At 33.9% G+C, this 26851-nt stretch overlaps 1 pseudogene; it reads right to left on the bottom strand.

Annotated features, from left to right (window-relative positions):
• Positions 1-26851, bottom strand: LOC130854262 (iron-sulfur cluster assembly 1 homolog, mitochondrial-like; annotated as a pseudogene).

The following is a 26851-nucleotide window of genomic DNA, read 5'->3' as shown; positions in this document are numbered from 1 at the left end:
TCAAATATTAAAGCTTTCTCCACAGCCACTTGTTCCTTTGATATTTGGGTTATTGAACACAAACTCACTGGATAATTTGTCTTCAACATAATCCATTTCTGTTCCTAAGAGTATTAGCTGTGCTTTCTTCTCAATGAACACTCTGACTCCATCTTGAACAACTTCTTCATCAGAGTCTCCTTTTGTCTTTGTATATTCTGGAGTGTAGGAAAGGCCATTGCAACCCCTGGTTCAGACACCAAATTTCACACCAATATGTTCAGATTTATTTTTAAGAAGTTGTTTTATCTTGTTTACTTCTGAAGGTGGCAGGGTGAGGGCCACCCGGGTGGCCTGCAGCTTCCACTTGCTCACAGCCCAGATGGTGGTCCAGACTAATAGCACTGACACCCTCACCATCCTGGTGCCCCAGTGCCTTGGGCTGGAACTCAGCTACCTCAGCCTCTCTCCATGGACACAGTAGGCACATTGATGCCACAAGCTCCAGGGCACGATGCCCTCTGTCTCTAGATATTTTGTGATTTCCTCCTTGATTTCTTCAGTGATCTCTTGGTTATTTAGTAGCATATTTTTTAGCCTCCATGTGTTTGTGTTTTTTACAGTTTTTTTTTTTTTTTTTCCTGTAATTGGTTTCGAATCTCATAGTGTTGTGGTCAGAAAGTATGCTTGATATGATTTCAATTTTCCTAAATTTACCAAGGCTTGATTTGTGACACAAAATGTGATCTATCCTGGAGAATGTTCCATGTGCACTTAAGAAGAATGTGTAATCTGCTGTTTTTGGATGTAATGTCCTATAGATATCTCTTAAATCAAGCTGATGTATTGTATCATTTAAAGCTTGTGTTTTCTTATTAATTTTCTGTGTGGATGATCTGTCCATTTGTGTAAGTGGGGTGTTAAAGTCTCTTACTATTATTGTGTTACTGTTGATTTCCCCTTTTATAGCTGTTAGCATTTGCCTTATGTATTGAGGTGCTTCTATGTTGGGTGAATAGATATTTACAATTGTTATATCTTTTTCTTGGGCTGATGCCTTGATTATTATGTAGTGTCCTTCCTTGTCTATTCTAATAGCCTTTATTTTAAGGTCTTATTTTCTAATATGGGTATTGCTACTGCAGCTTTTGACTTCTATTTGCATGGGATAAATTTTCTATCCCTTCACTTTCAGTCGTATGTGTCCCTTGGTCTGAAGTGGGTCATTTGTAGATGGTATATATATGGTTCTTATTTTTGTATCCATTCAGCCAGTCTGTATCTTTTGTTTGGACCATTTAATCCATTTGCATTTAAGGTAACTATTTATATGTATGTTCCTATTACCATTCTTAATTGTTTTGGATTTTTTTTGTAGGTTTTTTTTCCCCTTGTGTTTCATGCCTAAAGAAGTTCCTTTAGCATTTGTTGTAAATCTGGTTTGGTGAATTCTCTTAGGTTTTGTTCGTCTGTAAAACTTTTGATTTCTCCATTGAACCTGAATGAGATTCTTGTGGGGTAGGTTAATCTTGGTTGCAGGTTTTTCCTTTTAATCACTTTTAATATATAATGACACTCACTTCTGCCTGCAGAGTTTCTGCAGAGTGATCAAATGTTAACCTTATAGGGGTAGCTTTGCATGCTATTTGTTGCTTTTCTTTTGCTGCTTTTAATATTTTTTTATTTTTTGTTTAATTTTAAAATTTTGATTAATATATTCTCATCTTATTTCTTCTTGTGTTTATCCTGTATGGAACTCTCTGTGTTTGCCAGAGTTGATTGACTATATCCTTTCCCATGTTGGGGAAGTTTTTGACTGTAATTGCTTCATGTATTTTCTTAGACTCTTTATTTTTCTCTTCTTTTTATGTGCCACCTATAATTCGAATGTTGGTGCACTTAATGTTGTCCCCAATGTCTCTGAGACTGTCCTCCATTCTTTTTTCTTTATTCTGCTCTTTGGCAATTATTTCCATCATTCTGTCTTCCAGCTCACTTACTTGTTCTTCTGCCTCACTTTTTCTGCTATTGATTCCATCTAGAGTATCTTTAATTTTAGTTATTGTGTTGTTTATTACTGTTTGTTTTCTCTTTAGTTCTTCTATGTCCTTATTAAAGGTTTTTTGTATTTTCTCTATTAGGTTTCAGAGATTTTGGATCATCTTTACTATCATTACTCTGAATTGTTTCTCCAGCAGTTTTCCTATTTCTTCTTCATTTATTAGTTCTTGTGGGGTTTTATCTTGCTCTTTTGCATGCAAAATATTTCTCTGTCTTCTCATTTTGTCTAATTTACAGTATTTGAGGTCTCCTTTCCCTGGGCTGCAGAGTCATATATCCTCTTGCTTCTGTTCTCAGACTCCAGTGGTGGGGTTGGTCCAGTATCCTGAGTATGCTTTCTTATAAGAGTGACTAGTGTCTGCATTCTGGTGGTTGGAACTGAGTCTTTTCCCTCTGATGAGCAGCGCTATGTCAGAGGATGTGTTTTGGGGTGTCTGTGAACTTAATATGATTTTATGTAGTCTGTTTGATGATAGGCAGATTTGTGTTCCTTTCTTGTTTGGTGTGAGGCATTCAGCATTTGGAGCCACAGGCAGTTGGGAGGAGCTGGGTCTTGGATTTTGATAGAGCCCTCTTTGAGATCTTTCAGTAGTTAATCTTCCCTGTGGCCATGAATTCTCTAGTGGTCCAGTGTCCTGGACTCAGAGCTCCCACCCCAGAGCTTCTGGCCTGACTTCTGGCTGAGGAGTCAAGACCCAGCAGGTTGCTCATTCCAGCAATAAAGAGGATTAAAAACAAAGACTAACCAAGCCCCAGACTAATGATAAAAAGTAAAAACAAACAAACAAATATACAAACAGGGAAACTCCTACACACACAAAAGAAACAAAAACAGAATCAAACCATAAAGCAAGAGAACAACCAGATGAAAGGACCCTAGAACAAAATCAGATAATTAAAAAGAAAACCAACAAAACATAAAACCTAAAAAAACAAAATGAAAGCAGAATGCCAACTGAAGAAGGAATCAAAGAAAGAAAACAAATGAACAAAAATTATTTAAAAAAAAGGAAAGGGGAAAGAAGACAGAACAACAGAATAGCTATGTGGAAATAGAAAAAAAAAGAAAGAAAAATATATTAAAGAAAAGAAAAAAAAAGAAAAGAAAAAAAAAAGACTAATTTTGTTTAAAACTCCAGAGAAATGGTGAAAACAAAATCAAACAAACAAAACAGAAACAAACACACTCATGTAAAAAACACAAAAATAGAACCTAATAAAATAAAAAGCAAGAGAACATCCAGATAAATAGAAGTACCCCAAAACAATTAGATTCAGAATTAAGAAAAACACAAAAGCTAAAAATGAAAACCAAAGCAGTGTGCCAACTGAAGAATAAAGCAACACAACAGAACAAACTGATAAAAGTGATTAAAAAGAAAATAAAATAAGATAAAATAAAATTAAATTAAATTAAAAGTGAAAAACACAGGGCAACAGAAAAGCAAAGTAGAAATGAAAATGTTTTAAAAGAATAAAGATATATTAAAGAAAGTGAAGAAAAAGTAAATAAGGGAAAAAAACACAGTACAACATAAAAGCAAACTAAGAATAGAAACATATAAAAAATTTTTAAAGTATGTTGTAAACACAAGGCTCATAGGACTAAATTTAAAAACAAATAGACAAAAAAAAAAAAAAAAAAAGCCAGAGCTAACAAGAGATAAAATCAAAACAATAGACTTATTAATATTAATTATGTTTCCTTGGTGTCTCAGCTGTAAGTGTCCTTGCACACACCTTGAGCCTTAGGCCACCTCTGCCTCCCCATGAGGCCCTCCTCTGCCTCTTCATTGTTCTCTGGACCTGCTGTGGGCCCTGTGGGGACCACTCAGACTCTGATCTGGCCCAATTCCTGCATGTGGTTATCCCCAAAATCCACAGCTGCTAGAGACATACCTTTTTCATCATGGGGGAACACTCTTTGTCTACTCAGATATTCCATAGACAGAGGGTCAACCTAGATGATCATGGGGATTTGTATAGCCGATGGAAAGATTTTTGATTCTCTTCCTTATTTCCCCTGTCCCTGGCTTTCAGCTTTGGTTTTATCCCCATTTCTGCATGTGGTCCTCCCGCAGGATTCTGGTGCTAAGATTGCCTTGGAGATCTTGAGTCTGCCTTAGTGAGGACAGGGCACATAGGTGGTAAGACTGCTTGCATTGTGGGGGCTCTGGCAGTGCCAAATGTGAAGGGAAGCTGGTGGCCATGGGCACAAGAGGTATGGCACTAGTGAGGGCATTTTCTGGGGCCTAGCATAAGACACATGAAGGCCAGCCCTCTGGGGCTTTTTCTATCACTTGGTGACCAGCACATGACAGCAAGCCCTGGAAAGGGCATCATTTATTGTTCATCAGCAGGCACTGACATGTGTAGAAACAGAGACTACAATGGTGGTTCCTCTCTCTGTGTGTGACTCAGCAGTAGCAACCTGCTTGGATGGTAGGAGCCCTGGCAGCAGTGCCAAATGTGCAGAGAAGCCAGTGTCCCAGGCATAAGAGATATGGCCTTAGTGAGGACCAGCCCTGGCCAGTCTCTTTCTGACACCTGACATCAGGCACTCTAGGGCCAGCCCTTGAGGGTTTTTTTTCTATTACTTGTCAACTGGCATATTTCAGCCAGACCTGGAGATGGCTTCCTTTATTCTTCATTAGCAGGTACTGAGATAGAGGCTACAATAGTGGCTCCTCTCCCTGCGTGACTCAGCAGTATCACTCCAATTCCGTGGCATTCCAGTCTTCCCAAGTAGGAATTCCCTGCTGCAGATTTCTTCCCTCTTGTCCCCTCAGTCCATCTCCCTGCAGCCAACAGCAGTTTTCACCCTGGGCCTGTTCTCCAATCCCCACACTCCAGCTCCTAGCCCTCTTGCACACTGGTGAACACACATCTAGTCCAGGGCAGGCAGGGCCACCTTATGGACAGTCTGTGTATTTCTCACTATGTCCCATCTCCCACAGATCAGCCACTTCACCCTCTTCTGACACCCCCAAATGTCTCCTTTCTGTCCCAATCAATTTTCCCATTGGAGAGGGGATTTCCCTGAATTTGGGAATATCTGCTCTGCTTCAGCTTCGCTGCCCCAGGGTGCAGGTCCTATTCCATTTCTGTCCTCCTCCCTTTTTCTTTTTTTTTTTGTTCTGCCCAGTTGTGCATGGATCTTTATAGTCCTTCTGGTGTCCAAGGTCTTCTGCTAGTATTCAGCTAAGGTTCTTTGAGAATTGTTGCATCTATGGATGTATTCCTGATGCATCCTTAGAGAGAGACAAACTTCACATCCTTCTACTCTACCACCATCTTAACTCTACCTTAGCCATTTTTTCTTTAAATAAGCTTTCTGCCCCTTCCTGTCTTCTTCTGGACTCACTTAATGCAAAATATCCTTCTGTGACTTTCATATATTGGTTCTCTTGGTGATGTCTCATAATTCCCCTAGACTTTCTAATTTTTTTCATTCTATTCTGTTTATCTTTTGACTGCATAATTTCAAATCACCTGCCTTCAAGTTCATTGATTTGTTTTTTCTCTACTTGATCAAGTCTGAAGTTGAACACCTTCTAGTGATTTTTTTAGTTCAGGTATTATATTCTTCACCTACAGAATTTCTTTTTCATTCTTCTTTATTATTTCTCTCTTCTGATTCAGGGGAGAGGCCACCTTCCTTCAAGTAGCTTTTCAGCTTGGAGAAAGCACAGGAATGAGGCTTATCCTCCAGGAAGAAGGAAGGAATGGGGCTTGGAACCAACATCCATGACCTTTCAGTGTTCTCCCCAGAAGCTTGGTTTATGGCCCAATTCACACAGAATTCTGAAGGAAGTGACATAGCCAGTCACTAGAGAAAGCAAAATATGACAAGTTACTAAAAGGAAAAATATATATATTGGATAACTGGGACATCTAGAAACATTATGGGACCTTAACCAGACTGATTGGTAAAGGTCTTTCCCAGTTGATGTCAATCCATAAAGGCTAGGCATTATGGTTGTTTATTTAAATGTGCAGACACTAATGCCAAGCTACAAGAAACATGAAGAATTAGTAAAACATCACACAATCAAAAGAACAGAATAAATCCCCAGTGACTAACCGAAAGAAATGAAGACTTATGAATTGCCTGAAAGAAATTGAAAATAAATATGTTGAAGAAGCTTAATGAATTACAAACGAACACAATAAAATTAGGGAAAATGTATTTGAACAACATGAGCATGTTGACTTTTGACTTTCAGTATTCATCTTATTTTCTGGTAATTTTGCTTAATTCTATTCTTCCATGAAATGATTTGTCTCTAGATACTTTCAAGCAGTTCCTTCTTTCATATTTCATATAATTTTATTGTTCATGTCTAGGATGGGTGAATGTTGTGGTTTTAAATGGAATGCTTTTAATGTTTTACCATGCTCTTTTAACTACTCCTCAGAACAAATAAGTCCCTATCTATTTTTAATTTGCTAAAAATTTTATCATAAATTCTGATGCTTTTTTAAATATTATTTTCTTCACTAATTGGGTTAATCATGTCAATCATTTTTTACCCTTTAATTTGTTGTATATACAGATCTAATTTTGAAAAAGTCTTTCATTTAAGGAGTAAATCCAATATGTCATGGTGTTTTATTCTTTTGTAGTGAAATACTCCATTTGATTTTTAATAGCTTTCTTAGTATGTCTGTACCAATATTCAAAAAATTTTGATTTTTATTTTCCTTTTAATTACTGATCTTTTCTGGTCTTGGATTAAGGATAATACAAACATTATAAAATAAGATTGGAACATGCCTCTTTTTTTTTTTTTTTTATTCTGTTAATACACTTGGGAAAGTCCAATATTATCTGTTCCTTGAATATTTTCCAGAACAGCAATGTAAATTGTTTAGTTCTGTTGTTTTACTTGAATATGGAAGGGAATGCGAAAGTTAAGATTTTAATCTGCTATTTAACCTTTTTTGTGTGTGTGTGATTGGGGCATTGTGATTTCCAATGTTTCCTATGTTTTAAAACATTTTCTCATTTGTTTTCCTATGTCTTTTTCTATTTTCCTCTACTCATCCTGGTACCTGGAAGCTTGTTTATTTTTAGCAATTATTTTTGTGAAGTTATGATAGTGTTTGCAGACTTTGCAGAAGTTCTTTGAAGTTTTCCTGAATGCATTTTCCCAGATATTGCTTGCATTCTAACTTCCTTTCCAAGCAAGTGTGAACTAGAGTTAAGAAATTTACAAAGAGAAATATTTGGTAGAATTCTACTTATAGACCTATTTAGACACCTGCAGTCCCACACATCTCAGGGATTTAGGTCCCCAGATCTAACAACAGACCAAAATTTTTTTTTGGTTTATTCACTGATGTTTTATGGCTTCTGAGAATATCTAATCTTCTGATGAATCCTGATAAAAACTAAAATATATTTGGAAAATTAACCAGGATTGAGATGGAGTTTTCTCAACATTGAGTCTGCCATAGTGCATGTAATTGATTGCTAAACGTATCTTTTCTTTCTGATTTTATTTACCTTTTCACCTTTTCCTATTTAAACCAAATTTTTTTTTTATCTATGACTTAGAGAACAGAAGAAACAAAAATTTAAAGGACAAAAGAATATGATTATCTCCTTTTTAATCTCCAAAACTGATGTCCTGGGATAAACAAAAGATTGAAAAGTTACTTGTGAATCTAGAGTCTTCCACCCAATTCACATTTCACCTAAGGAAAACTTAGACTTCCTAGTTAGGAAGAATTCTCAGAGCACTAAGTAGGTGAGAATAGGCCCTGCAGCTTGCCTATTTACCTTGCTAAATAATCTATTTGAAGGGGGATAAAACTTCTTAGAGTAGATATTTTCTGGAGTCCTTTAGGAATAAACTGGACTGTCAGAATAATCAAAGACAACATGAATGTGAGGAAAGCATATTATGAATGGCTACTCAGCCTGTGTTAAGCATATGTTTTTTTTTTTTTCCCACAATATGAGAAAACTTTTCTTCTATCCTTCTGAAATATAGAAGCAGCTGAATTAGCCTTGTACTTAAGAGTGAGGGTTACGTAAAGTGCATACTATTACCAACCAGTGACAGAGAACTGTGGTAGTACAAAGATTTATCTTTAGAGTCTACCTACAGACATACAGCATGATACTCACCAAGATCGGTAGCAACAACAGCAGCTTATTTGGAGAGCCTATTAGAAATGCAGAATTTTAGGCCCCAGCCCCAGTCTATTCAATGTGAATCTATATTTTAAAAAGATCCCTTAAAAGATGACAGCTTGAAGCAATGACGTCAACTTAAAGAACAGAAAAAAATATACATTCCAAGAAGTGATGTCAGATGACCTCAAAGTACCAGACACTTTCTTTCTCTGTGATTACTGATTGGCATTATATAAGATCTGAGCAATTGAGGAAAATAGGGTAGCACTCTAATTGACAGCAGGAAACTCCATGTTCAGGTTAATCCTAAAATGAAATGTCTACTTCAGATTAATTGGTCTTAAAATAAAGATAAAGTATCAAAGAAAATTGAAAAAAGTTTTCTTTTTTGATGTATGTGAGTTTCATGACCTGAAATATGTTTCTGCCATGTAACATTTATTTCTCCAACTAACGTGTCACTTAAATCTCTGGGTGCAGGAATTATGTTTCAGAATTTTCAAATTACTCCCATCATTTTGCCCTGCATGTTTCAAAAAGAATACTCTCAATAAGTGTTTACAAATGAATAATAATAGTAAATATAAATAACAGCAAATAATAGTATAACTTTTAAAGGTTTTTTTTTTGAATTTTTACTTACATTTAATATTTCAAGAGGCTAATTGGGCAATTTTCTTCAATCTAATCAGAAATGAAAGTCCAATAATAAAGAAAACACCTTAGTGCTAAAAATATAACTTTTCATTTGCATTCATTAATTACTGAACATCTAATCTCTTTTAGAAAGAGAGATATTAGTGTCTGAATCATGTTGACTTTTTCACAAAATTTTTTTCTCTCAAGGTTTGTGACTTTAATGAGAAGAATCTGCTATGATGGACAGTCAAGACTTTCTGAGATGGTTATTTGCCACCACTATTTTTTTTCACTTTCATTAACTAAGTTTTACTGCTAAATACTATAGCTGAGACACTCAGCATCAGTGTGTCAAGCAACTACTTTCAATACCAAGTGAGGAGAAGAGCACTGCACTGATTTCTGATAAAATAAAATTCTTCTGCTACTTTCAAAGAGAGGCAAGAAAGTTTGTTAAGTAGCAATTTCCAAGCGAGGAAGTAAAATGTCACAGCTTCACTAGCTTTTATACATGCCATTTCTTTCCAAAGGGAGGGGGTTAATTTCTTTAGCAGTAACTACCATTCCATCCTTCCTGTGTTTTTTTATGTAATTAATGTCTTGGGTTTTGCTTACCATAATAAGTGTAAAGTTACAAGCATAGACTTCCATGTGTTGATTTGTCATGGAATCAAAAGAAAGTTATGGTCTATTTTATAGAATTTTATAAAATTTTGTTTTCAACATATAGTCTCTTTACTCAGCAGGGCAAAAAATACATAACACTCCAGTGTGAACCATGACTAGTGAACATCTGTGCTGATTAAATAGAGTAAGATGGTTTATTAACAATTTTGGCTCTTTAAAATTTTATTTATGAATAGATTAATTTTTTTGGGGGAAGAGTACTATAAAAGCAGGAGTTTTGAGCCCCTTTGTTTATGTTATCATTTCTTAATCTGTATTCCTTTATGGCATTTCACAAATGTTCTTTTAACAGGTTTTCTCAGTCCCCTGAAAAATCCCCATGCCTGCAACTGGACTACTAAGGCCCTGGAGCTGTCTATACACAGCTTTTTGGACAAAATCAAACTCTGAATGTCAGTTTATGCTCAGTTGGGACTCCCACCAAAGAAGTATTCTCAGCCATAAAGAAAAATAAAAAAAATAAAGGATTGCTGAAATAAACTGCATAATTGATGTAGGACATTAACCAATATACACAATACATATAAACAGCAATCATAGGTATCAAATAATAATCTAAGCTTTTGTTAAAATATTCTGGACATCCAGCATGTTAAAACTCTGGAATATGAGACAAAGTCTATCTTCAAATAAATATTTCAAAAATAAAAACAAATAAATAAAGCATATATTTGGAATGTTAGAATATTCCTTTATCCTCCTTTATTTGAATGTTTAAAACATTTAAACTGAAAACAAAATACGTTATGCATTTTTACCAAATGTGTGACAAGAAAGTAAATTTATTTTATAATCTTTACCTGAGGAGGAAGATTTTTGTTTAATTTGTCAAATTTTCACATCTCTAGCTGTCTCATAAATTAGAGAAAGAATGAATGAGACAATGCTGTGAATAGCCAGCTATGCTTTTGTAAACATATTTTCTCTACCTTGCTTACTCTACACAAAAGAAGAAAGAAATGATCAAACATGGATACAAAAACAAGATCCATATATATGCTATCTATGAGAGACCCACTTCAGACCTAGGGACACATCAAACTAAAAAGTGAGGGGATGGAAAAAGATATTCCATGCAAATGGAAATCAAAAGAAAGCTGGAGTAGCAGTACTCATATCAGATAAAATAGACTTTAAAATAAAAAATGTTGCAAGAGACAAGAAAGGACACTACATAATGATCAAGGGATCAATCCAAGAAGAGGAGATAATGATTATAAATATATATACACCCAATATAGGAGCACCTCAATACATAAGACAAGTGCTAACAACTATAAAAGAGGAAACTGACAGTAGCACAATAATAGGGGATTTTAACACCACACTTACACCAATGCACAGATCATTCAGACAGAAAATTAAAAAGGAAACATGAGCTTTAAATAACAAAATAGACCACCTATATTTAATTGATATTTATTGGACATTCCATCCAAAAACAGCAAATTACACATTCTTCTCAAGTGCACATGGAACATTCTCCAGGATAGATCACATTTTGGGTCACAAATCAAGCTTTGATAAGTTAAGAAAATTGAAATCATAGCAAGCATGTTTTCTGACCACAACACAAAGAGGGGCTAAACAATACGCTACTAAATTACCAAGAGATCACTGAAGAAATCAAAGAGGAGATCAAAAAATACCTAGAAACAAATGATAACAAAAACACAATGATTGAAACATATGGGATGCAGCAAAAGAAGTTCTAAGAGGGAAGTTTATAGCTTTACAATCCTACCTCAAGAAACAAGAAGAATCCTAAGTAAACAATGTAACTTTACACCTAAAGAAACTAGAAAAAGAAGAGCAAACAAAACACAAAGTTAGTAGAAGGAAAGAAATCATAAAGATCAGAGCCGAAATAAATAAAAGAGAAACAAAAAAAAAAAATCAACAGCAAAAATCAATAAAACTAAAAGCTGGTTCTTTGAGAAGATAAACAGAATTGATAAACCTTAGCAAAACACATCCAGAAAAAGAGTGATACATCACCAAAAAATTATTGTTAATATTATATATATATTCTAGTTGTTTCCTTTCTTTCACATAAAGAAATAATTTTCTTAAAGGCAAAGAAAGAAAAAGAAAAAGAGGGAGAGGGCTCAAATCAATAAAATTAGAAAATAAACAGGATAAGTTACAACAGACATCACAGAAATAAAAAAAATATCATAAGAGACTAGTACAAGTAGTTTATTGGCATAAACTATATGCCAATAAAATGGACAACCTGGATGAAATGGACAAATTCTTAGAAAGGTATAACCTTCCAAGACTGAATCAAGAAGAAATAGAAAATATGAAAACACCAATCACAAATAATTCAAACTGTGATTTAAAGTCTTCCAACAAACAAAAGGCCAGGACCAGATGGCTTCACAGGTGAATTCTTGCAAACAATTAGAGAAGACCTAACACCCATCCTTTTCAAACTATTCTAAAACACTGTAGAGGAAGGAACACTCCTAAATGCATTCTATGAGGCCACCATTAGCCTGATATCAAAACCAGATAAAGATACTACAAAAAAAAAAAAAAAGAAAGAAAATTACAGACCTATATCACTGATGAATTTAGATGCAAAAATCCTCAGCAGAATACTAGCAAACAGAATCCAACAACACATTAAAAGAATTATACACCATAACCAAGTGGGACTTATCCCAGGGATACAAGACTTGTTCAATATATGCAAATCAATCAAGGTGATACACCATATTAACAAACTGAATAAATAAAACCAAATGATCATCTCAATAGATGCAGAAAAAATTTTTGACAAAATTCAACACCCATTTATGATAAAAACTCTCCAGAAGGTGGGCATAGAGGGAACCTACCTCAGCATAATAAAGTCCATATATGACAAACCCACAGCAAATATCATTCTCAGTGGTGAAAAACTGGAAGCATTCCCTCTAAGATCGGGAACAAGACAAGGATATCCACTCTTGCCATTACTATTCAATATAGTTTTGGAAGTCCTTGCCACAGCAATCAGAGAAGAAAAAGACACAAAAGGAATCCAAATTGGAAAAGAAGTAAAAGTCACTGTTTGCAGATGACATGATACAATACATAGAAAATCATAAAGATGCCCCAGAAAACTATGTGAGCTAATCAATGAATTTGGAAACATTTCAGGATACAAAATTAACACACAGAAATCTCTTGCATCCGTATACACTAACAACGAAAGATCAGAAAGAGAAATTTAGGAAATGATCACATTCACCATGGCAATGAGATGGATAAAATACCTAGGAATAAACCTACCTAAGGAGGTAAAAGACCTGTACTCAGAAAACTATGGCACTGATGAAAGCAATCAAACAGATACAAACAGATGGAGAGATATTCCATGTTCTTGGATTGGAAAAATGAACATTGTGAAAATGACTATCCTACCCAAAGCAATCTACAGATTCAATGCAATTCCTATTAAATTACCAACAGCATTTTTTACAAACCTAGAACAAAAAATCCTAAAATTTGTATGCAGACACAATAGACCCCAAAGAGCCAAAGCAAACTTGATGGGGAAAAAAAAAAAGAGCTGGCGAATTCAGACTCCCTGACTTGAGGCTATATGGCAAAGCTACAGTAATCAAGATATTACATTATGATACTGGAACAAAAACAGGTATATGTGTCAAATGGGTCGGGATAGAAAGCCCAGAGATAAACTATGGTCAACTAGTCTATGATAAAGGCAGCAAGGATATACAATGGAGAAAAGAGAACCTCTTCAATAAATGGTACTGGGAAAAATGGACCACTACATGTAAAAGAATGAAATTAGAACACTCTCTAATACCATACACAAAAATAAACTCAAAATGGATTGAAGACCTAAATGGAAGTCCAGGCACTATAAAACTCCTAGAGGAAAACATATGCAGAACACACTTTGACATAAAACACTGCAAGATCTTTTTTGACCCACCTTCTAGGGTAATGGAAATAAAAACAAAAATAAATAAGTGGGACCTAATGAAACTTCAAAGCTTTCACCCAGAAAAGGAGACTATAAACAAGATGAAAGACCACCCTCAGAATGGGAGAAAATATTTGCAAATGAATCAACAAAGGATTAATTTCCAAAATATATAAACAGTTCATGCAGCTCAATATCCAAAATATAAACAACCCAATCAAAATATGGGCAGAAGACCTAAATAGGCATTTCTGCAAAGAAGACATGCAGATACCCAAGAGGCACATGAAAAGCTACTCAACACCACTAATTATTAGAGAAACGCAAATCAAAACTACCATGAGATATGACCTCACACAGGGTAGAATGGGCATCATCAGAAAATCTACAAACACTAAGTACTGGAGAGGGTGTGGAGAAAAGGAAACTCTCTCACACTGTTGATGGAATTGCAATTGATACAGTCACTATGGAGAACAGTAGGGAAGTTCCTTGAAAAACTAAAAATAGAATTACCACATACCCTGCAATTCCCCTACTGGGCGTATACCCAGAGAACACCATAATTCAAAAAGACACATGCACCCCAATGTTCATTGCAGCAGTATTTACAATAGCCAGGTCATGGCAGCAACCTAAATGTCTATCAACACATGAATCGATAAAGAAGATGTAGTATGTATATACAATGGAATATTACTCAGCTGTAAAAAGGAACATAATTGGGACATATGTAGAGACATGGATAGACCTAGAGACTGTCACACAGAGTGAAGTAAGTCACAAAGAGAAAAACAAGTGTCATATATTAATGCATATATGTGGAATATGGGAAAATGGTACAAATCAACCAGTTTGTAACACAGAAATAGAGACACAGGTATAGAGAACAAACATATCGTCACCAAGGAGGAGAAGCAGGGTGGGGAGGTTGTGGTAGGATGAATTGGGAGATTGGGATTGCCATATATACATTACTAATATGGAAAAAAATATCAAATTGTACACTTTAAATATTTGCAGCTTATTGTGTGTCAATTATATCTCAATAAAAGTTCTTAAAACATAAAATACAATAATATTAAGTAAAAGTATTTGGGAACATTCTGATAAAGATAAGCATATTTATATACAATATATGTTGCAGAAAGAGAGCTTTGGGGGGCATTTATCTAAACAATCTGAGTTATTAAGAATCTATTGTCCATTCTTTATTACTTAATTCAGATAGAAGCCATGTAACCATGTAGCTGATAACGAGGATTGGAAGACAAATACAAATGTCAATCTTTGTCCCAGTCAGGTTCCATGACTAATAAATATTGCCCCAGCCATACTGATTTTGCAGTGATCCACATCAGTCAACAAACTTGCAGGTGTAAGGTACATGCATAGAACAAAGTAGAGGAAGCACTCAATAGATAGTGATTGATTAATTTCTAAATTTATTGATTTTAGTTCACTTGTAAGATACATAAATGCTGTAGATAATTGGCTTAGAGCTTTTTGACACCTGTGTATCAATGGTGTTTCTTCAGAATTTCCATTATTTATTAATCTATATATAAATATCATGGCATTTTTAGTCAGGCTGTTAGAACAATTGACCATGCACATAGATTCCAGTACAATGTAATTTTTACTGCATATGTCTGTTTTTTTCCAAATCCAGAGAAGGCAGAAAGCCCAAATGAAATTTCTAGAATGAAATTTTATATACTAATACAGCAGCAACAACAACAACAAAACAGCAGAATCCAAAGTAAATTAATGTTTACCACTTCCACTTAAAAATCCTCATGCTTGATCTCCTGAAAATGAGATGTTTTCTCTGTTGTTTGATTGTAAAATATACTCTCATATAATGTAAAGAGAAAGAGTCACAAACTGAGCAATATTCAAGGGCACTAAACGTGAGCTGGAGGCAAGATAATAAAGAATGTTGGTAAATAGGCTAACATGGAGAGTGCATACCTCAACTAAAAGTGCTCAAATAACTAATAAAAAGGAAAAGAACTAACAAACAATAAAAAGCAACATGATGGACAACATGATAGTATGCTCTTGGGTTGTCTTCTGCCTGCTAGCAGCCAGATTGAAATCATTGGTTTCAATTGCTAAGATGTTACCTTATAAATGTGGTTTAGCTGTGCTAAAAATATCCCACTAATTAGGTTTTTGTATCTCTGAAGAAATCTAGTGCAGTTCATTTACTAGTGTATGTCAGCAACTGAGTAGCAACACATTTCCTCATTAATTGACCATTCCATGAAACAATTATTAAATGTAACTTTAACCTTAGCTCTATTATTGATTTTTAGGTCTTCAGTTTTGGGGACTAATTACATCCCCTCTTGTTGAATTGGAATAGATTTTCCATGAAATAAAAAGAATATACACTGAGATGACAATTTGCTCTGAGTTTTTCCAAGTATTTGAGGCACTCAGCTGGAGCAATCCTTTGAGCGGAGAGAGAGAGAGAAAGACTTTACTGTCTCTTAGAAAATAAAAGTGACTTCACTGACAATGGTGAGATAGGGAATTCCAAAGTTTCATCCATCCACTGAATTAGCCATGAATCTGGCAAAAACTGTCAGAATTAACATTTCAGAACTCCAGAATCATTTCAAGAACTAACAACAACCAAGGGAGTGTTTAATGAAGAAAGAGGCTCCTAAATTTTAGCATTGAAGGAAACGCTCTCAGGTCACTGCCTGACCATTTAGATAATGGAATGGAAACATCAATAATTACATGAAAAAAGGGAAATAGTCATTCCAAAAATAATTGAAAAAGTCAATAAACAAGAGGAAGAATTTCATTTCCAGAGTTACCAGATAATAATAATCTAAATGTCTACTTTTCAATAAAAACATTATGTCATACAAATAAACAGAAAAGCATGACCTATTAACAAGATTAAATAAAAATTGATGGAAACTAACACTGAGGAGGACCTAACATTGGCCATACCAGAAAAAGACTTTAAATCAACTGTTTCACATATTCTCAAGCAGCTAAATGGAATTATGATTATAGAACTAAATGGAACCAGGAAAGTAATGTCCAAAGAAATAAAGAATATTTAGAAAAGAAAAATTATAAAAGACAATTAAATAGGAATTCTGAAGTTGAAAGTACAATAGCTAAATGAAAAATTCACTAGATAAGTTCAAAAGCAAATCTGAGCAGGCAGAAGAGTCAGCTACTTGAAGATGTGTAAATTGAAATTATTCAGTCTGAGAGGCAGAAGCTAAAATGAATGAAGAAAATTTTACACAGCCTAAATAATCTTTGGAACACCACCACACATACCAACAAATATATTATGGGAGTCCCATAAGCAGAGGAGGGTGAGAAAAGAGCAGAAGAAACATTTGAAGAAGTAATAATTGACTACTTGCCAAATTTAATGAAATACATGAATCTACACATCTAAGTAACTCTATATCCCTTCAAATAGAATAAACTCTAGATACACATTGCTATTGACACATATTATGATCAAACTGTCAAAAGCCAAAGACAGAACGAAATTGTCACATACATGGGATCTACTACAAGATTAACATATTTTTTTTCTTATGAGAAAATGTGGTCAGAAGGCAATAAGATGACATATTTAAAGAAGTGCTGTAAATAAACAAAACAAACAAACAAACAAAACCAAGAACAAAACAAAAAACCTGTCAACCACCAGGGACATGCATGAAGTCAGGAACCCTATATATTTTTACCACTTTATCCCTATCACATAGGTCAACACCTTTTCCATAGCAAATGCTCACATAGTTGTTGAATATATGAATGAATGTCTATTAAAGTATGAGCTTCCAAAAAGTTTATTTTCCATTTTTTTCCTTCCCTTCTTGTCATATTTAGAACAAGTAGAATCATTCCTTTTTTCTTTCACTTGTGCTTCTAACTCATCACTGCTATTTTGTTGTTTTTTCATAAACCTTCTCCACTCCTTTTTCATATTCCCCATTATTAACTTTATTGGCTTCTTTCTTGCTGTTAGAAAAATGTGCAATTTCCTGAATTCAAGAAAAAGAAAAAAGTCCTTTCTCTACTCAAGCTATGTTGCATCATTTTTGTTTTTTCTAAATTAACATTATGTTAACATAGCATTCCTCAGTTACAAAAGTTCCCTATACATTATTTTTCATATCAATTCAATGAGATATCATTTTGATGTATATATACATCTAATTCCATGTAACAAATAAAATATGTGACAAAAATCAAACAGTAATACCCCTATGAGGTATTACAAATGTCACATATGCATTTAACATGTGACTTGTGAGAACATAATAGTGACACCTAATTCAAGGAGTTTATAGTTTGCAGTTGGTTTACCATAGATATTTATTTGTCTTCAAACTCAGAATCTCAGTGCTCACCTCCTGCTTTCATTTATTCTTTAAATTTTTAACCCTATTAATGCCATGAAATTTAATGCTGTGTATTGTTTTCTACCACCTCTACTTTTGTTCCTTGATAATCTACTGAGACCAGTCTCCTTAGATAATCAATAACTTCTCAGTGTTCAAATGTTATGGTGTTACTCATTTAACTTGGATGTTTATCTGTTTAGCACTTGACACTAGAGTTTCTCTAATTCTTGCCATCCTCTACTCCCCTTATTTAATCATACATCCTCTCCTTGCTTTCCTTTACTTCCCTATTTCTTTTACTATTTTGTTGTATATTTCTTCATTCACTTCCTGAGCTCCTTTTTTTAATTGAAGTATAGTTTATTCATGATATTGTGTTAATATACAACAAACATATACATATATATTTCACATTCTTTTCCCTTATAGGTTATTACTAAATATTGAGTATAGTTTCCTGTGCTGTATAGTAGGTCCTTGTTGTTTATCTATTTTCTCTATATCTTAACCCCAAAGTTCTAATTTATCCTTCTCCCCTTTCCCCATTGGTAACCATAAGTTTGTTTACTGTGTCTGTGGGTCTATTTCTATTTTGTATACAAGTTCATTTGTATTATTATTATTTTTAGATTCCACATATAAGGGATATCATATGATGTTTATCTTTCTATGTCTGGAGACTTCACTTAATATGATAATCTCTAGGTCCATCCATGTGCTTCAATTGGGATTATTTAATTCATTTCTGTGACTAATAGTCCATTGCATAAATATATCACATTTTGCTTATCCATTCATCTGTCAATGAACATTTAGGTTCCTTCCATATCTTGGCTATTGTAAATAGTACTGCAATGAGCATTGGGTGCATATATCTTTTCAAGTTATAGTTTTCTCCAAATGTATGCCCAGGAATGTGACTGCATGAACATATGGTAGCTCAAACAACTCATATATCTCAATATTAAAAAAAAAACAATCAAAAAAATGGGCAGAAGATCTAGGTAGACATTTTTCAAAGAAGAAATACGTGGCCAAGAGGCATATGAAAAGGTGCTCAGCATCGCTAATTATTAGAGGAATGCAAATCAAAACTACAATTAGGTATCATCTCACACCAGTCAGAACACCAATCATCAATAAGTCTACAAATAAGAAATGTAGAGGGTGTGGAGTAAAAGGAACCCTCCTACATTGTTGGTGGGAATGTAAATTGGTACAGTCACTCTGGAGAAAAGTATGGAGGTTTCCTAAAAAAACACTTTCTGAATTCTGAATCCAGTTTTCTTACTGTTATGTTCTAATAATGGTTTCATTGACATTTATACATGGATATCCAGGAACAAGTCAAGCTTGACATTAACAAAACTGGAATAATCAGATCTATTCTCCAATGTACTCCTCTTCCTGATTTTCTAAACATTTCTGTGAATAGTGTCTCTATTCTGCTCTAATGGCTAACACTAAAACTTAAAGTCATTTCTATTTCATTCCACTCCACAGCCTGTCTCAACATCTCAACTTGTTTCTTCCACTTTCTTAAAACTATTGCAAATATCTTCATTGCTATTTTAACTATGTTTTATTTATTAGCCTTTGATTTCACATTTAAACTATTATAGTTGATATGTGTTTAATAGATCTTGTGTAATATCACAGATCAAACTACTTTTTGAATAAACTTTTTATTTTGGAAGAATTATAGCCTTACAGAAAATTTACAAACATGCTCCAGAAAATTCCCATGTACTTTTGATCCAGTTTCCCATTTAAGTAAATGATAGTATACTTGTTAAAACTAAGTAACTAACATTTGTAAAATGTTATTAATCAAAACACAGAACTCACTAGAATTTCAGACATCTGTTCCAGGATGCCACATTACAATTTGTCAACACTTGTCAACATGTATACTTAGTCTTCTCTGGTGTGTAAGAGTTTATCACTTTTCCCTTGTTAGTCATAGTACTGACTATTTTAAGAGTATTTTGAAAAATGTCCTTCAATTATGCTTGTCTGATATTATCTCCATGGGACAAAGAGGGTTTTTTTTAGATGCCACAGCAAATTATTTTGTGAATTGTCTTCTCATTGCATCTTAACAAGAGGTACATGTTATCAAGTGAAATTAGCATGATTATCATTGGAGTTTCCTTTATTTACCAGCTTTATTGAGTTATAATTGATAATTAAAAATTGAAGATATTTGGCATATACAACCATAGTGATGATGATTATTTGATATAAGTATATATTGCAAAATAGTCATCACAATCAAGGTGACTAACATACTCATTATCTCCCATATTTACCTTTTCAGTTTTACATTTTTTTCTTGTATGTTTAGAACATATAAGATCTATTGTCTGAGGAAATTTAAAGTACATAATATAGTACTGTTAACTAGAGTCACATTACTTTACATTAGATCTCTAAAACTTGTGCATCTTGCATAATTGAGACTTTGTATCCCTTGAAAAGCATCTCCCTGTATCCACCTACTCCAAAACCCTGGAAATCACCATTCTACTCTCTACTTGTACAAGCTTGACTATTTTGAATTCCTCATATAAATGATACAATGTAGTATTTATCTTTCTGCATCTGGCTTATTTTACTTAGGAATATGTCCTCCAGGTATATGTGTATTGCCACAAATGGCAGGATTTTACTCCTTTTTAGGGCTAAAAAATTCCATTTGTATGTGTGTGTGTGTGTGTGTATTTATACATATATATCACCTTTTCACATAAATCCATTCAACCAATGATGGGTATTTAGGTTATTTACATATTTGGATACTGCACAGTATCCTGAAATAAACACAGGGATGAAACTATCTCTTCAATAAATGGTTTATTTTTTTTTCCTTCAGATACATACCCACCGATGAGATTGCTAAATTATAGGGTGGCTGTATTTTTAATTTTTGAGAAAACTCCATGCTCTTTTCCATAATGATGGTACTAATTAACATTCATGCCAACAGTATATAAGGGTTCCAATTACTTCACAACCTTGACAACAGTTGTTATATTTGTCTTTTTGATAATAGTCATTCTAAGAGGTCTGAACAATATTTCACATGATTTTGATTTTCATTTCCTTCATGATTAGTAATGTTGAGCACCTTTTTTTTATACTTGCTGGACATTTGTATGTTTTTCTTTTAATTTAATTTTTTATTGATATATGATTGATTTATAATGTTGTATTAGTTTCAGATGTACAGAAAAGTGATTAAGATTATATATATATATATATATATATATATATATATATATATATATATATACATATATACACCTGAGTATAGTTCCCTGTGTTATACAGTAGGTCCTCACTGTTTGTCTATTTTATATATAGTAGTGTGTATGTGTTAACCCCAAACTCCTAATTTATCTCTCTCCCCCCTTTCCCCTTTGGTAACCATAGTTTGTTTTCTATGTCTGTGGGTTTATTTCTGTTTTGTATATGAGTTCATTTGTATCATATTTTTTTAGAATCCACATGTAAGTGATATCATACCATATTTGTCCTTCTCTTTATGGCTTAATTCATGTATTATGATAATCTTTAGGTCCATTCATGTTGCTGCAAATGGTATTATTTCATTCTTTATTATTGTTGACTAATATTCCATTGTGTAAATACCACACCTTCTTTATCCATTTTTCTGTTGATGGACATTTAGTTTGCTTCCATGTCTTAGCTATTGCAAATAATGCTACAATTAACATTGGGTGCATGTATCTTTTTGAATTATGGTTTTCTCTGGATATGTGCCCAGGACTGAGATTGCAGGATGATATGGTAGCTTTATTTTTAGTTTTTAAGGAACCTGCATACTGTGCCCCATAATGGTTGTAAGAATGTATGTTTCTACCAACAGTGTAGGAGGGTTTCTTTTTCTCCACACCCTCTCCAGCATTTATTATTTGTAAACTTTTTGATGATGGCCATTCTGACTGGTGTGAGGTGATACCTCATAGTAGTCTTGATTTGTATTTCTCTAAGAATTAGTGATGTTGAACATCTTTTCTTGTGCCTTTAGGCCTTGTGTATGTCTTCTTTGGGGAAATGTCCATTTAGAACTTCTGCCCATTTCTTATTTTTTTTTTATATTGAACTGGATAAGCACTTTGTATAATTTGAAGATTAATCCTTTGTTTGTTGCATCATTTGTAAATATTTTCTCCCATTCTGTAGGTTGTCTTTTCATTTTGTTTATGGTTTTCTTTGCTGTGCAAAAGCTTGTAAGTTTAATTAGGTCCCATTTGTTTAGTTTTGTTTTTATTTCCAGTACTCTAGAAGATGGATCCAGAAAGATATTGCTTCAATTTATGTCAAAGAGTGTTATGCCTAGCTTTTCCAGAGTTTTATAGCATATAGTCTTACATTTAGGTCTAAATCCTTTTTGAGTTTATTTTTGTGTATGATGTTAGAGAGTGTTCTGATTTCATTCTTTTACATAGCTGTCCAGTTTTCCCAGCACCATTAATTGAAGTGGCTGTTTAATTTTCCATTGTATATTTTTGCCTCCTTTGTCATAGATTAGGTAACCATAGGCATGTGGGTTTATCGCTGGGCTTTCTATCCTGATCCATTGATCTGTATGTCTGTTTTTGTACTTGTACCATATAGTTTTGCAACTTTGTAGTACAGTCTGAAATCAGGAAGTCTGATACCTCCAGCTCCATTTTTCTATCTCAGGATTGCTTTGGCTATGCAGGATCTTTTGTGTTTCCATACATGTTTTAAAATTTTTTGTTCTAGTTCTTTGAAAAATGCCATTGGTAATTTGATAGGGATTGCATTGAAACTGTAGATTGCTTTCGGTGTTACAGTCATTTTGACAATACAGATTCTTCCGGTCCACGGGCATGGTATATCTTTCCACCTGTTTGTGTTGTCTTCAGTTTCTTTCATCAGCATCTTATAATTTTCAGAGTATAGGTCTTTTGCTTCTTAGGTAGGTTTATTCCTAGTTCTTTTATTCTTTTTGATTCAATGGTAAATTGGATTGTTTCCTTAATTTCTCTTTCTGATCTTTCATTGCTAGTGTATATAAATGCAACCAATTTCTGACTATTAATTTTTTATCCTGCAACTTTATCAAATTCATTGATGAGCTCTCTTAGTTTTCTGGTAGCACTTTTAGGATTTCCTAGGTATAAGTGTCATATCATATGCAAACAGTAACAGTTTTAATTCTTCTTTTTCAATTTGGACTCCTTTTATTTCCTTTTCTTCTCTGATTGCTCTAGCTAGGACTTCAAAAGTATGTTGAATAAAAGTAGTGAGAGTGGACATCGTTGTTTTGTTCCTGGTCTAAAGGAAATGATTTCAGTTTTTTGCTATTGAATATGATGATAGCGTCCAGTTTATCATTTATAACCTATATCATGTTGAAGTATATTTCCACTATGCAGTACTTTCTAAAGAGTTTTTTTTATCATAAATGGATGTTGAATTCTATAAAAAGATTTTCCTGAATCTATTGATATGATCATATGGTTTTTATTCTTCAATTTGATAATTTGGTGAAAAATTCTTGCATCCCTGGGGTAAAACCCACTTGATCACAGAATATGATTCATATAATGTATTGTTGGATTTGGTTTGCTAGTATTTTTTGAGGATTTCTTCATCTAAGCTCATTGGCAATATTGGCCTGTAATTTTCTTTTTTGTGGTATATTTTTCTGTGTTTGGTATCAGGATGATGGTGGCCTCATAGAATGAGTTTGGAAGTGCTCCTTCATTGGCAAATTTTGGAATAGTTTCAGAAGGATATGTATTAACTCTTTTCTAAATGTTTGATAGAATTTGCCTGTGAAGCCATTGGTCCTGGACTTTTGTTTGTTGGGAGTTTTTATTTTATTTTATTTTATTTTATTTAATATTTATTTATCTCTTTGGCTGCACTGGGTCTTAGTTGTGACATGTGAAATCTTTGTTACCACACACAGGATCTTCCTTGTGGCATGCAGGATCTTTTATTTGCAGCATGCAAGATCTATTTTTTTAGTTGCAGCATCTGGGATTTTTACTTGAGGCATGTGGGATCTAGTTACCTCATATGGGATAGAACCCAGGCCCTTTGCATTGGGAGAATGGAGTCTTAGCCACTGGACTACTACACCAGAGAAGTTCTGAGGGTTGTTAAATAACAGATTCAATTTCAGTATTTGTAATCTTTCTGTTCATATTCTCTATTCCTCCTGTTTCAATCTTGGGAGACTGTACTTTTCTAAGAATTTGTCTATTTCTTCTGGGTTGTCCATTTTACTGGCATAGAGTTGCTTGTAGTCATCTCTTATGATCATTTGTACTTCTGCAATGTCTTTTCCATTATTAATTTTATCAATTTTATTAACTCCCTTTTTATCTTCATGAGTCTGCCTAAAGTTTATCAATTTTGATTATCTTCTTAAAGAGTGAACTTTTAGTTTCATTGATCTTTTCTCTTGCTTCCTTCATGGCTATTTCATTTATTTCTGCTCTGATTTTATGATTTTTTTCCTTCTGCAAATTTTGCACTTTGTTTATTGATCTTTTTCTAGTTGTTTTAGGGATAAGTTTAATTTGCTTACTTACAATTATCTTCTTTCCTGAGGTAAGCTAGTATTGACATAAACTTTCCTCTTAGTACTGTTTTTGCTGCATCTCATAGGCTTTGGATCATTGTGCTTTCATTGATATTTGTCTCTAGGTTTTTGTTTGTATGTTTGTTTAATTTTGTCTCTGATTCTTCCATGGTCCAGTGGTTGTTTAGAAGTATATTGTTTAGCCTCCATGTGATTGGGTTTTCTGTTTTTTTTCTTTAGTTGATTTCTAATCTCATAGCATTGTGGGCAGAAAATGTGCTTGATATGATTTCAACTTTCTTAACTACCTAGGCTTGCTTTGTCACCCAGTATGTGGTCTATCTTGGAGAATGTTCCATGTGCATTTGAAAATAATGTATTCTGCTGCTTTTGGATGGAACACTATAAATATCAGTTAATATGTCATTTAAGGCCTGTGTTTCCTTATTGATTTTCTGTTTTGATGATCTGTCCTTTGATGAAAGTGGGGTGTTTAAGTTCCCCACTACTATTGTGTTACTGTCAATTTTTCCTTTTATGGCTCTTAGTATTTGCCTTATATATTGAGTTGCTCCTATGTTGGGTGCATATAATTACTTTTGTTATATCTTCTTCTTGGACTGATCTCTTGATCATTATGTAGTGCCCTTCATTGTCTTTTGTAACAGTCTTTGTTTTAAAGTGTATTTTTTTTTATTTTCTGATATTAGTATTGGTTACTCCAGCTTTCTTTTGATTTCCATTTGCAAGGAATATCTTTCTCCATCCCCTTGCTTCAGTCTGTGTGTATTTTTAGATCTGAAGTAGGTCTCTTATAAACAGTGTGTATATATATACATATATATGTCTTATTTTTGTATCCATTCTGGTCTGTCTTTTGGTTGTAGAATTTAATCCATTTACATTTAAGTCAATTATCACTATGCATGTTCTTATCACCATTTTGTTAATTGTTTTGGATTTGTTGTTTTGGTCTTTTATTCTTCCTTTTCTGTTTTGTTTTTTTCTCTTGTGATTTGATGACTATCTTTAGTGCTGTGTTTAGATTCTTTTTTTCTCTTTCATGTGAATATCTATTATAGCTTACCATATATATATATCTCCCCCATTTGTACTTCCCTCCTTCTCACAGTTACTAGTTTAGATATTATATTTGTGTGTGGATGATTTGTTACCTTGCTGTATATTTGCCTTTACTTGTGAAATTTCCCATTTCATAATTTTCTTATTTTTAGTTGTGCCCCTTCCTTCTTTGCCTGTAGAAGTCCCTTTAGCATTTGTTGTAAAGCTGGTTTGTGGTGCTAAATTCATTTACCTTTTGCTTGTCTGTAAAGCTTTTGATTTATCTGCCAATCTGAATAAGACCATTGCTGGGTAGTATATTCTCAGTCATAGATTTTTCCCTTTCATCACTTTAAATATATCATGCTACTCCCTTCTGGCCTGAAGAGTTTCTGCTGAAAAATCAACTGATTAACTTATGAGGATTCCCTTCTATGTAACTTGTGGCCTTTTTCTTGCTTCTTTTAATATTTTCTCTTTATCTTTAAATTTTGTCAATTTGATTTCTATGTGTATTGGTGTGTTTCTCCTTGAGTTTATTCTGTCTGGGACTCTGTACTTCCTGCTCTTGAGTGACTGTTTCCCTCCCAATGTTAGGGAAGTTTTCAACTATTACTCTTCAAATACTTTCTCAGGCCCTTTCTCTATCCCTTCTCCTTTTGGGACCCCTATAATATTTGTGCATTTGATGTTGTCCAAGAGGTCCCTTAAACTGTCCTCATTTCTTTTCATTCTTTTTCTTTTATCTGCTCCATAGTAGTGATTTCCACCACCCTCTCTTCCAGTTCACTCATCTATTCATCTGCCTCATTTATTCTGCTACTGATTCCCTCTAGTGTAGTTTTCATTTCAGTTATTATGTTCTTCTGCTGTGTTTGATTATTTTTTATATTTTTTAACTCTTTGTTAAAAAATCCTTGTAACATCTTACTGTGCATCCATTCTTTTCCCAAGTTCTTTGATCATCTTTATAATCATTACTCTGAACTCTTTCTCAGGTAGCTTGCCTATCTTCACATCATTTTGTTGTATTTTTGTCATTTTATCTTGCTCCTTTTTCTGGAATGTATTTTTCTGCTGTCTCATTTTGTCTAAATTTCTATTTGTCTTTTTATGTATGTGGAAGGTTAATTATGTTTCTAAATCTTGGAGAAGTGGTCCTCTATAGAGGATGTCCAATGTATCCCATTGCTAGACTCCCCACTCTTCATCCAAGGGCCAGGGACCAGCTGGTCTCAGGGTAGGTTCTGACCTGCATTTGTAGGCTCATTTCCATAGGCTGCAAGATCATAATTTTCTTGCTTCTGGTGTCTGCCCTCTGGTGGGTAAGGCTGGTCTAGATGCAT

Source organism: Hippopotamus amphibius, chromosome 5 (genome assembly GCF_030028045.1).
Source record: "Hippopotamus amphibius kiboko isolate mHipAmp2 chromosome 5, mHipAmp2.hap2, whole genome shotgun sequence".
NCBI classification, from domain to species: domain Eukaryota; kingdom Metazoa; phylum Chordata; class Mammalia; order Artiodactyla; family Hippopotamidae; genus Hippopotamus; species Hippopotamus amphibius.
Note: the sequence above shows the minus strand (reverse complement) of the source record. Positions and strands in the feature narration are given on the sequence as shown.